The sequence below is a fragment of the Lissotriton helveticus genome, chromosome 9 (genome assembly GCF_964261635.1).
Source record: "Lissotriton helveticus chromosome 9, aLisHel1.1, whole genome shotgun sequence".
Taxonomy (NCBI): domain Eukaryota; kingdom Metazoa; phylum Chordata; class Amphibia; order Caudata; family Salamandridae; genus Lissotriton; species Lissotriton helveticus.
This window is the reverse complement of record NC_136070.1, coordinates 1,016,977,365-1,016,991,117: the sequence shown is the minus strand read 5'-3', so window position 1 is coordinate 1,016,991,117 and position 13,753 is coordinate 1,016,977,365. Positions and strand designations below refer to the sequence as shown.

Below are 13,753 nucleotides of genomic sequence, written 5' to 3'. Positions count from 1 at the left end.
AAAGGGCATCAAAATGTTGGAGCTGCAGAAAGCTCCCAGGGCCTGCACAGAGGTCAACCAGTTAACAACAGCCACAGAGGTGAAGGATGATGACTCATAAGGCCAAACACATCCTCGACCCCATTTTCGCAGGAGGGACAAATATCCACTTCAGCCACACCTCGCAACTCCTCTGGACAGACCACCACTGTGTACACTTCACCTTCAACACTACCACCGCATCCAAGCCCACCCCGCGCCCACCACAAAGAAACTAGAGCCAAGTCACATAGGAACACCTCAACACCACTCTCTGCCACGACCCCACCTCCGCCACGACCGATGCCAACTCAGCCGCCAAAGACCTACACCACTGGATCACCAGCTGCGCAGACAAGCTCGCACCACTCCGCCCCCCGCCTGACATCGCACCTGAAGGCTGCCTGGTTCACCACCGCCCTCCAGGAAGCCAGGTGCTCCTGCAGATGTCTTGAAAAATGCTGGAGAAACAGGAAAACCACAGAAGACCAGAACACCTACAGGAACGCTATGACCGAATACCACCAGCGCATAAGAGACACCAAGAGGACCTTTATCCGGAACAAAATCCACACCAACACCAGCAACGCAAAGGAACTCTTCAACGTCATACAGCAGTTCACCAAACCTCCCAGCAAAGCCACGGACGTCATGCCATCCCAGGACCTCTGCAACAAACTCAGCACCTACTTCCACCTGAAAATCAAGACCCTCTATGACAACTTCAGCGAACAGACTCCAGACATCACCCTCCTCGCCGCTATTGACAACTAGCCCACCGTCACCACCTGGAAACTGGCTACCACTGAGGATACCATCACGACCATGATGAACACCCACTCAGGAGCCCCCACTGACCCCAGCTTGCTGGACAATTACCACAGAGCCTCCGCCGCCGCCATAGCACCCGAACTATGCCAGACCATTAGTGCCTCCTTCGAATCCAGCATCTTCCCCGATGACTGGAAGCAGGCAGAGGTCAAGCCTCTCCTTAAGAAACCCTCGGCAGACTTGACCGGCCTGAAAAACTACCGGCCCATCTCTCTCCTTCGCTTCACAGCCAAAGTCACTGACAGATTCCTAAACGCCCAGCTGACCTCCTTCATCAAAGAGTACACCATTCTTGACTCCTCCCAGTCCGGATTCTGCTGCAACCACAGCACCAACACCGCCCTCCACGACGCCTCTGATGACTTCTGCATTCAACTCGACCAGTGACACACCACAGCCATTATCCTACTAGACCTCTCTGCAGCCTTCGACACCGTCCCCCACCGCACTCTCGCCGCCAGACTCCATGACGCCAGGATACGGGGAACCGCCCTCAACTGGATCCTCTGCCTTCTCGCCGGCAGAACCCAAAGGATCAGACTCCTGCCTTCCTATCCGAACCCACAGAGATCAACTGCAGAGTACCCCAAGGATCCAAGCTCAGCCCAACGCTCTTTAGCATCTGCATCGCCCCCCTCGCCATTATCGTTAGACAGCATGGCCTCAACATAGTATCCTACGCCGACGACACCCAGCTCATCCTCTCCGTCATGAAGAACCCCAAAGATACCAGACTCAGCTTCCAGGAAGGAATGAATGACGTCACGGCCTGGATGAGCAGCAGGTGCCTAAAGCTCAACTTGGAGAAGACGGAGGTCCTCGTCCTTCGACCCTCCTCCACTGCCTGGGACAACACATGGTGACCCTCTGCCTTGGAAAACCCGCCCACTCTGACAGACCACGCCCGAAATCTCGGCATCAGTCTAGACTCCTCCCTCACCATGACGCACCAGGTCAACGCTGTCGCCTCCACCTGCTTCAACTCCCTCCGTATCCTCCGCAAGACCTTCAAGTGGATCCACAAAAAATGCAGAAAGACCGTCTCCCACGCACTCATAACCAGCAGACTAGACTACGGTAACGCCCTCTACGCCGGAATCAACAAGTCCCTGCTACACAAGGTCCAATATCATCCAGAAAACACTGAAGCCAGACTAGTCCTCGGAACCCCACGGCATGAGCACATGTCCTAACACCTACGAGACCTCCAATGGATCCCCAACGAGAATAGAGTAACCTTCAAGCTACTCACCCACGCCTACAAATCCCTCCACAGCATCAGACCCAAATACCTCAATGAAAGGGTCTCCTTCCACGTACCCAAAAGGAACCTCCGCTCTGCCGACCTCACCCTGGCAGAGACCCCACGCATCCGCAGAACCAGAGCAGGTGGAAGAGCCTTCTCCTACGTCGCAGCAAAGGCAAAGAACAAGCTCCCAGTCAACATCAGACGCTCCCCCACTCTGCACACCCTCAGGAAGACAGATCTGATGCTGCACCCCCCCCCCCCCCCCAGCGTGCCTTGGAACCCTCCCGCGTGAGTGGCGCACTTTAAAAACCCCTGATTGATTGATTGATGATATGGATGAGCAGTAACAGGATCTGGACATCAGCCCTGAAATGCATCCTTCAGGGGAGGGAGAGAACCCATACGTTGAATTGGAACCTCCTGCTAGAGCAGGAAGCAGTGCCCCTTTACATGGCGTGTTCCTAGACTAGCTGGCAGACTGGAAGGCAGGGAGGGAGTTCAGGCAGCAAATGGGCACATTTAAAATGAAGGAGAAGCCGGTCTTGGAGGAGAAAAGAATGGCCCATGAGAGGAGCCTCAGAGAGCTGGGCCTTAAAACTAGACAAGCAGAGCCCAGAATCATTAGTGGTAGCATTCCCTCAGTGTCTGAAGGAGACAAGAAGGTCCATATCCCCAAAGACCTGGTACCCAGTTATGTGGTGGGAGATTACATTTATCAATGGTTTTCAATTTATGAGATGACCTTGAGAGTGCACAAAATCCCAGTGGAGCACTGGGGTAGAGGACCAAACCAGGAGACACCCATGAAAGCCCTTCTCCTAGCTAAATTTGGACGATTCCTGAAAAGTATTGTCAGAGGTTCAGGGACAGCAACAACTCCCCAATCAGTCTTGGATGGATTTCTTGGACTATTCTAACAAAGAACTGAATCACTCGGTGAGGGGCAGCAAAGTTCATATTATCAATGGACTGTTCAACTTAATTCATAGGGAGCCCTTGCTCAATATTTATTTTACAGAGCTGTGACAGACTTAGTGGCTATCAAGCTGACTGACTGCAGGAAGCTTGCTGAGTAATCGGACATCTGGGTCAAAGTGCCAAAAAGGCATCTGGGGGGACTTCCAAAAGGGTGGTCAGATATCCCACCAGAAGAAACAGGTGGTAGAAAAACCTAAAAAGTAAGGAGTTCTCAAAAGGCCCTAAAATAATGCTCAATGCTTAACCAGTCCTCCTCTAAATTAAACAAGAAGGAATTATATGTTAAACGGACAGGGAGGTTTGTCCCCCAATGTACTTAATGCTACAAATATAGGCATTTTAATGGAGACACCAATTGTCCCAAGAGGGCACACCAGTGGGCAGACAACTGGGTTGGGGAGTGTAGTGCTTGGGGATGAGGTGGTTCCAGTTAGCTTGGGGGAATAGACTGAGATTACCTATTGTCCTGGGGTATAAGAAGATGGTATCAAAGCCCATATGCTTGCATAAATGTCCAAGTATAGACAGTGTGTCACCATCAACGTGCAATGGATGGAGGCTCTGAAGGACACAGAAGCCAGAATGACTGTTGTAAGGTGTCAGCTGATGTCCTCAGAGTAGGTCCTCCATAACACATTCCAACAAGTCATAGTCGAGGACAACCATGAGAGTCATCTACCAGTGACTCTGGCTCCCTTTGAGTGGGGATGGGGATCTCTGGTTCTTTAAAAGTAGCTGTGAGCCCTGCCAGGCCTGCAGATTGGAGCCTGGAACAATGACACATGGTGCTACCAAGAATAGTACGGCCAAGGGGTGTGGGAAACTAGCCCCTGAAGTTCCTGTGAACCAGCTTAATGGGGCACCTGAGGAGGATGTTCCTCAGCCTAGGTAGAGGACACTGTTAACATGAGGAGCTGCCTGAACTTGCTGGATGGTAAGTTGAAGGTGGGCCCATCAAGGAGTCATTCTGCAAAATGCAGAAAGATTGCCCCACTCTAGAGAGCTTGAGGTGGCAAGCTGAGGCCAAGGCAGCAGGTTATATGTCTGAAGATCACCTTTTCTACTGAGAGAATGACCTCCTATAGAGTGAGACTAAGGTTCCGGGACCTGGGGCTGAATGTTGGTGGTCCACAGTTTTACAGGATCACACTGGTGTTGGCTCATGACATCCCACTGGCAGGACATCTGGGGCAAGACAAAACCGTCACCAGGATTGTGGCTGACTTCGATTGACCCCGGATGAAGACAGCCTCAGAGGCATTCTAACGGTTTTATCCCACTTGCCAGTGGGAAGTCAGAAACAAATCTCAAGGCTCCCCTGACCCCTGCACACATAATTGGCCGCTTTTGCTTTGTACACATTCCGGAGTAACTCACTTGTTTTTGTGACACGTTATTTTTTAAATAATCAGCAAATGTTTGTTATTTAGCTTTTCAGGCTAGGATTCAGTCTGCACATTTCATGCAAGGCCAAACAACATTGAGCCCTGTTTTTCTCTGTGGTGGGACACTAACACCAATACATAATAGAGAGATCCAGCTGCTGTTTTTCAAATGAGACAAATCATATCATTTAAGCTGAAACTTGCTGTTCTAAAAAGAGAGGAATGAAGTTTGCAGAGAAAAAGGTCCTGAGACAAAAGAGCTACACGGCTGAAATTTAGACCAACTGATTATGACCATCGGTTATTGGGGCCCAACATTAATTCCAGAGATCTTTAGTATAACACTGTGCTTTCAAAGTAATGGTAGGCCTAGGCTGATTTGTCATTTGCTATGACAGGGCATTTCATTGTGTAAAGTTTATTAATTATGTCAATCACATTATTGACTTGAATAATTGCAGCACGGTTTCTTCATGATAGAGCAGTTAGTTTCAATAAATATTGTAAGCTTTCTTTGTGTCTCTTTCCTTTTATTGCGGACATATGTGAGTGAGAGAATGAAAGGTGATGACCTGTTACTGCAATACATGAGAGAGTTCAGAGTGTTGTTTTCTGGGGTGCTAATTTACCTGTCCCTTTGGAAGGTTAGGAGGGCAGGTAAAACACTATGATTTCGTCTGTATTTGGGCCAATGATACTGATGTGGTATGGTGACTAAGTGCCTACATGCTGATGTCCTGTGATACCAGGCATAGTTCTTTTTCAAAGCAGAATCCCTGCAACATGGCACCAACACCGTTTGGTCTGGTACTTATTCACGGGCCACCTGAATAGTGCTTGTGAATGTTCACAATAACATTACACCGCTTACCAGAGAAAGCCGTCCTGTTTGGAATTAATACTCCACAGTGTTTAGCATGCACCAAATTCTGTTGGTTTTTCAAGCTTGAAAATGTAAAAGGACCATGCACTATTGCTATTCCTGTAAATTGCAAATCGGCTGTCCATGCATATGTAATGCCACATGGACTTACTAATGCGGGTGGTGCTTATATCTTTGTAGTGGAAGCGGATGTCGCATATCGCTTTGAATTTTTTTATCCTTCGGTCAATTTTCCAGCTGTGAATGGTAATACAAATACATTTCATACATAAACTACACCTCTACCACCAGTTCAATACAGACCGTATGCACTCACGGAAATACCTTTGTCTTATTGGGAACATCATACTTAGTTCCCTCCCACATGTAGCTACACTGGTTTGAATCACTCCCCTCAGTAATGATGGGCCATATTGGCTAGCTTTAGCTGGAAACACACCTTATCCTGATATGGCTAATCAGAATCTTATACAAAAAGAACAGATGATGGACAGAATGCTGAATTAATCAAACATCCCCCCCCAGTCACAGATCTGGGTGAAATGCATTGTTTTTTGCATGCTACGCCATTCCAGTTTAGACCCACCCATATGAAAATCAGTCATGACCCGGTGCCCCATGGGAACAGTCCAGCCCGAACTGCCAGGCCAGGGCCTTGCATGACCAGAAACAAGCATCCTGGGACAAGTTTATGGGTGACAACCCTCATCAGCCAGGCTAGCTTGAATCTTGTGGCATAGCGAGCATGGGACCCACATCTGGGTGTACCCTTCCAACTTAGGGCAATAAATGCAAAACGAACAGATGATGGACGGAATCCTGAATTAATCAAACATTCACCCCCAGTCACAGATCTCGGTTAAATGCATTGTTTTTAAAATCAGAATTGTATGCAAACACAAGCCTCATACCATGGTCTAGTGTCTCTATGTCGGTGCTTAACTCAATATATTTTGTGCATGTTGTTGGCGCAACCAGCAAGAATTGGCCTGCCAGGGCAAGCCCAGGTGCCTGCAGTGCCTACAATCAGTCCTGTAATTGTTCATTCAGTTATGGGGAAAAGACCCACTAGTCGTGAAGAAATTCCATTTTGGATTGCCCAGAAAGTCGACCAGATTGAAGCTTGGTTTCCCCTTACAGGATCACAAGACAAGCACATAATTTTGACTCTGTGCTTACTCCATGGGATTGTTTCCACTATAGGAGACTGCAACACTTGGCGTACAGTATTTGCCGCTGTCTATACTATCAGTCACAGTATTCCCTCGATTTCAGTCTTACCAGACATATTAAAACAAATACAGAATGAACACAGGCAGCTACTGCCCTGGATTTGGGGATGAAGCTAATGGGAAATGTACCCATAGTTTAGCAATGATTGTGTCTATCATTAAATGTGAAGAAGCATCTGTGGCTATACACCAGAGTCTTGCAACGGTTGCACAAGCCGACCCTGAATGTGAGCTGCCTATTAATATTGCTGATGTGTGCGCATCCCTAGGATGCAAAACCATCTTGTGGCAAACCTTGTACTTACAAGGAAGCCAGAAAGACCCATGAGTTTGTTTAAAAATCATGGGATTAATCAAAACAACCTCAGAAAGGTAAACCTCATGGAAGTTCTCCACCACTGGAGTCCTCTGAGAGGTGCAACAATTTTCGTGATCACAATAAACTCAAGACTCCAGACAGGTAGCAGGTTCCTGATACACATTTTCCTCTTCCCTTTCAGGAATCCTCTGACAAGCAGTATAATAGAGGAGTACAATCTGAATGCAGGCAAGAAGAGTATGTGAAACCGAAGAGGGACGCACAACACTCGTCTGACCTGAAGATAAAGAATGGGGAAATACCGCCTCAATATAAATCCCCTTCTCAAAAAAAGAAAGTAACAGCCATAACTACTAAATATGGCGCAGACATTGAGAACCCTCTTCCTAAACAGGAGTTGGGTGGGCACTCTCAGTGACTGCACATCAGAGGTCACCATAGTGCGTCGGAATCTCCAGGAGTTTCTGGCAGCGAGATCAACTGATACTTTTATTACAGTAGAGACTCATGACCGGTGCGTAGCTCCTCTGGATATATTATATGATATAGACATTCAAATTCAGGGTGACATACATTGCACCATTATAGTAGTATTCTGGGAAAATTTAACTTTGTCTTATAACATCCTTTTGGCAGAGGTCGACTGGCCCACGCAGTTTGTACAGACATCCCCACAAGGCGAAGATGCAATACTTCCTTCTTTTTCTGCGCTTGTCCCTGACCAAGTTTAACAAGCCTATGCGGCAGAATGGGCTCTTGCTCTAGCCCCTGCATTATATCACAATCATGCTGGCTGGGATAAGGATTCCCCTTACCATGTAATACCTATTAGTTCCAGCCTACAAGTGCAACAGCAATTCCCAATAAACAGGAAGCTAAAGCAGCTGTTAAAGAAATTCACGCCCAAATGGAGTATCATGGAGAAATTAAATCCTGTATCTCTCACATGAATAATACCCTTTTTCCTGTGTTGAATCCATATCATTAATTTTGTATTACCTTAGACTATAAACATTTAAACAGTCATACACGCACTTTTGCGATACAGAGTACCATAGTAAGGCACTTAAAAACAATATAGTCTGTTGAGAATACAAAACAACCTTGGATATTTCCAATGCTTTTTTCTGCCACAATCTGGCACTTGAAAGCAGAGATTGAAAAGCCTTATCAGTTCAGGGTTTTCAGATGAGATATGCAAGAGTCCCAATTGGCTATAAATAATAGCCTAGGACTATTTGCTGCATGTATAATGTCAATGCTAAATGGTATTGACCCGGATGCATTGTCCTATGTAGATGATATCTACTTAACGAATGATGACTTGAACCCTCATTTGGCCAGATTAGATCGCAATATAGTGGGATTTGCTGACCTAGGTTATAAGTTCAACTTTAAAAAATCTTATATAGCTTTTCTAAGTGTCCTTTCCCTAGGATATGAATTTACACATGAGGGAATGAGTCTTGTAACACATTTTGGGAAAAATGTGTACAGTTGCAATCTCCAAATAAATTAAAAAAATTACAATCCTTATTAGGATTCCTTAATTTCGGCAGAACATACATTCCTGATTATGCACAATGCATCAAACCACTTTATGAATTAATTCAACCTGACTCTTCAATTTCATGCTGGAAATATGGACACACAAATACAATCAGATCCTTACAATCTGACTTGCTTGACGCATGTCACTTACATACATGTGAAAATAGCACTAACATCGAGATCTGGGTAATTACCGGGTACAGTTGGATTTATCTATATCACTTTTAAGGACGGTGAAGCAATGCTGATTGCATATAAATTGCATTTATATTTCTGTGCCGAAATGCGTTTTGCTTCCACTGAAAAAATACTGATTGCAGTGCACATGGCTGTCCTTAAAGAATAGAAGAGCCTGGGGGAACAGTGTCCTGCTTCTGTGGCTGGTGGTCAGTGGTTGGGGACTACAACCCCCAGGAGACTTTTGCGCCAGGGAGACGCTGACAGCCACTTGAGTGCCCAGAGGTGCATAAAAACATTGTGGGCCTCCCGCTCTGGGGAAACAGTATCCTGCTTCTGTGGCCGATGGCCGGGGACTACAGCCCCCAGGAGACTTTGCGCCAGGGAGGCACTGACAGCCATGCGAGTGACCAGCCATCGAGAGCCTCCCAGTGCCTAGAAGCCCTGGCCAAGGGCAGGCCCATCTGCGCCCGTCAGTGCCTCGGAGGAGGCTGGGCTACCCCCTTTACATCGATGCTTCTGCTACCGACATGGGTAAGTGCAAACAACCTTGTAGCTTGGACCAGGGGAGAGTAAGAGCAAAGGTGCCCAGGAACTCTGCTTCCGTTATATCTTATTTAACTTCTGCAGTCGGGGCTTTAAATAAGGAAATTCAAACTCTGAGGTTGAACTGGGCTTGAGGTCGGACCTTCCTAGGACAAATACGCTGAACAAAGAGATGGAAACTGTTCCTCTAGGAATTGAAGCCAACCACCAACAAATTAGTCGTGGTGGAGGGGGTGTTGGACTAGCACTCGGAGGAAGAGGGATCGGGGAATCCCGCTTTTGCGGAACTAGAGTCCTCACACACCCAGCAAGCTAGGTGTCATGCTTCATCATCTGGATCTGCTCCTCGTTGGGTCGGCGCTGCAATGCCCAACGGGCACCCGCGAAGGGGCTCTTTACCGGAGATCTTTTGTTCCTTAGCCGTTTGATGAAGTGGGGGTGCGTGGCCCGTGAAGGTGTAGATATAGTGGGGTGCAGTGAGTGTGTATTAAAAAAAGCTGGATATTCCAAGTATAGTTTTATTCCGGCTGGTAATCCACCTTATTAAAAAATATATTTAAGAGTGGCAGTACCCCTATGGAGCGGTAGTCATTTGGCATTATGCTCTGCTCTCTGGTTCGACATGTTTCTTGCCCTGTTGGTTATAAAATACTGTGGCAATTCTTCAGGACCTAATAATGTGATAAAGTGAAAGTGAAAGATGAGGTAAATATCTACACTAAATGGTGCTGCTAGTAGCTAACTACCATCCAGGAGTCACTACTTGTGTATGGTAGTGTAGTGTCTGTAAGAGGACCTTGGGAGACAAAAGAATGGAAAAAAAGACAACAGGCATGAGTCTATCTCAGTTGTTGCTTAAGTCTATCCTAGCAGTCATCCTGGTACATGGAATGGATTACTAGCAGTGGAGGCCCTAAAGGATAGTTCTAGATGCTGGGCTATTGTAAATAAACCATTGTTTTCTGGAATCGAGAACGCCCCTCTAGAATGTAACATCAGAGAAGCACAATGGATTTCCCATTTTGAATCTATATATGAGGCCCCCATCACTTTGGATTCCCCTGCTACGTCAGAACATACAAGGAATTACTCTGTAGTTGTTTTTAATGAAGGTGAAGTAGACTGGCCAAAAAGCAAATGACCAGTAATAAGACCCCTGATCCGGACGGTGTTACGGCTGACATATCAACAAAATCCAGTTTTTTGGGCCAAACTTTTGATAAAAGTCTATAATGTGGCAAGTCAACAGGGCTTCCCGACATCCTGGTCATCTTCCATTATCATCCCAGTCTTCAAAAAAGGCCAAAGAACCAAGCTGCTACAGGCCGATATCTTTAATTGACTCTGCTGTAAAAATAATAGGGAGAGTGATTTTAACTAAGTTAATGGACTGGTTGAACAAGAATGGTGTTTTAACAAACCTTCAATATGGCTTTAGAAAAGGAAGGTGTACACTGGATCAGTGTTTAAATGTACACTTATTAGCAGGGAAATACACATAGGCTTATAAGAGAACATTACAGATGGCCTTCATGCACCTTTCCTCAGCTTTTGATCTGGTTAACAGATAGGAGGTATGGTCCATTTTGATAGATAAGGGAGTAGATCAATGTTTAGTTCACTTCTTGGCTGACTTACACAGGGTCTCTCAGCCAAGAAGGCAATTGCACAAAGCTCTTTAGGATTGGAAGAGGGGTCCGCCAGGGCTGCATTTTAGCTCCATTGCTTTTTACCCTTTATATATATAACCTAGGAAGTTTTTAGAGTCCAGCAGCTTAGATATTCTGTGAGTAGGGGACATGGTTATCCCTGCCCTCCTATACGCAGATGATGCTATATTATTGGCCCGTACAGCTGTAGGGCTTCAGAGGCTTTTGGATTCCTTCGGGCCTATATGCAATCATTTAACTTAATAGTCAACATAGCTAAATCACATACAATGACCATGGGTCAGAGACCAAGAAAGCCAAAACCTTTCTATTGCGAAGGCGTAGTGCTGTCTAGGGTGACTCTTTCTCCTATTGGGGGGTACTATTTGATGAGAGGAGCTCCTGGGTCCCCTAACAGAAAGCAAAATAAATGTGATGGCTAGGTCTACGGCTGCCGTTCATGGTTTTTCTCAGCGACTTGGTGCCAGGCCAATGGCAGCTATGCTTAATATTGACAGGTGTAAATGCAAAGCCATTGCATTGTTCGGGTCTGCTATCTGGGGTTATAAATCAGCGGAGGGGCTACAGACAGTCAAAAATGTTTTTTTACGCTCTCTTTTGTTGGTCCCCCAATCTACCTCCACTTTTGTTATACATCAAGAGTTAGGTGTTAGCTACGTATCAGATTGGATAAGGATGGCCCTGGTGGTATGTTGGCTTAAGACCTGGATTAATCCAGAACTAACTCTGAATCATGAGGTCATTAGGGATTGTGTCTCCATGGAGAGAGTTAGCTGTATTCTATGGTTACAACATGTTAAGCTAATTTTATACAAACTAGGGCACCCAGATCTCTTTGACTTTCCAGAAAAAAAAAGAAAAGAGGAACTGGTGTGTGTAAAAACACATTTTTGTAATCTATTGTCTGTAGAGAGAGGGGCGATGGAGCTAACAAAACCCTCTGTAAAAGCATATCTTTTGCTGAAAACCTCTCCCCAGATTGAACCGTATATGACAATTGTCACTAAGCCCTTCCATTGCCTGCTTTTAACTAGATTTCGTTTGAATTTTATTCACTTTTTACTAGCCGACTTTCTAGGCTTGAGTAGTTTGAACGATTTAGGCCCTTGCACATGTGACAACTTTTCAACCCAGGACACTATGCACTTTACAATGTTTTGCGACAATTACAGTGCTATTCGCAGGTTTTTACTTCCAATTTTAACGGGAAATGGTTTTATACAGGTTAGACATGCTTTACTTTATCTTGAGATGTTGAATGATCTTGGGTGATTTTTAACATTGCAAGCTACTTAGTCGCTGCTGTTAGACTCAGGAGAGAACGGTATTTCCTGACAAGTGTTCCGATTGTACCTGTATGACCAAATGATCTTCGTTTTAATGCTGGCACTTTGTCTCGAGCTGTTTTTTTTTTTATCTTAGCTGAGTGTTACTATACATTTATTAATGGTAACTCAGGTGTTTAGTGTGTCTATGAAATCTGACTCTGAAATGTTTTTTTTGGTCGCCCATATTTATTGATGATTTGTAGTTTAGATGTTTTTATTGTGTGGTGTTATATGGTGTATATGTTATACTTTTATAGTGTTTATTAACTGAATAAAGTGGTTCTGCCTGACTGACTGACTGAATACTATAACAACAACAATGGTTCAAGAAAAAAGTTACATAGAAGCAAAAATAAACTATTAAAGTTTTACATAAATACAGAAATATTGAATTAAAAGACCATATAATTAAGAACCACAACAGAAATCGTACAACAATGTAAAACCATGAGAAGGTACCGATAATAAATCAAAAAAATAATTATTACTGCAAAAATATCTTTTACTAAAAAAAGACAGTAATATAAAATGGCAATTGAACAATACACAGGGGGTGCACACACAGGTACACAATAAATAGGATATATGACGGTACAACGCGTACCGTCACAACGCATACCTTTACAACGCGGCCGTGACAACGCAAGTCGTTACCACGACTTGCGTTGGGGGGGCGCGGATTTTGAATAGTTTAATTTACTATTCTAACACCAGTCCCCGTGGACCCTAGGGAAGGTGTTAGGATAGTAAATTAACTATTTTTAGACCTTGAGCGCCCTCCAGCGCAAGTCGTGGTAACGACTTGCGTTGTCACAGCCGCGGTGTAAAGGTACCGCGTTGTGAAAACATCGTTGTAAACGATGTTTACCCAATAAATACCAATGAGGACCCAGTTTACAGTGCAAACCGAAATACAATGAGGTAAGAAAGTTAAAACATAGACAGGTCCAACAGATCACAAGAACAACAATTGCATTAAATGCTTCCTCTTCAACGTGTGCCAAGGACAAGCGTCGATGGTGTTTCGACCTGCGGACAGCAGAATTTTTGAGCAATCAATCGGAGTAATCTGAAAAAAGGAGAGATAAAAAAGGACTGCTTTGAATGGGTACCAAAAAGAAATGATCTAATTCGATCAGTATCAGCGTAGCACAAGACAAAAGGCCAACTGTTATGCATTTAAAGCTGATAAAGGACATAGTCAAAGAAAGCCATAGTAGTCAAGGAAAGGAGGGAAAGGGAAACAGTTAACAATTTCAAATAAGCAAGACACAAGATAAAGTCCGAGTGTCATGCATATCACAAAGACTGTGAATGGAATAATCTAAAAGAAAATAACCTACTGTGAACAAATCAAAGATGCAAGAATTGTACCCCACGAGTCATCAAACTCATAATAGTTCAAAAGACCTACTCGTGCAATCTGAATCAAATGTATTCAGATGTAATCAAAGTGAGGAAGCCACATGGATAATTTTGACAAATCAGGAGTCCTAATAGCCAACAAATAAACATATAATCAGTATGGAAACAGAATTATAACTAAATCAATTAGTATGCTGATGCAGGGCACCTACGTATACATC

At 44.8% G+C, this 13,753-nt stretch overlaps 1 long non-coding RNA gene across 1 annotated transcript in view; it reads right to left on the bottom strand.

The window, feature by feature from the left end:
- Window positions 1-13,038: 13,038 nt before the first annotated feature.
- The window catches only part of LOC144783124 (uncharacterized), a 41,501-nt gene continuing 40,786 nt past the window's right edge, over window positions 13,039-13,753 (bottom strand). Inside the window, exon 3 of the long non-coding RNA XR_013601415.1 lies at window positions 13,039-13,236. This is a non-coding gene — a long non-coding RNA (uncharacterized LOC144783124). The remainder of the gene's footprint in view (window positions 13,237-13,753) is intronic.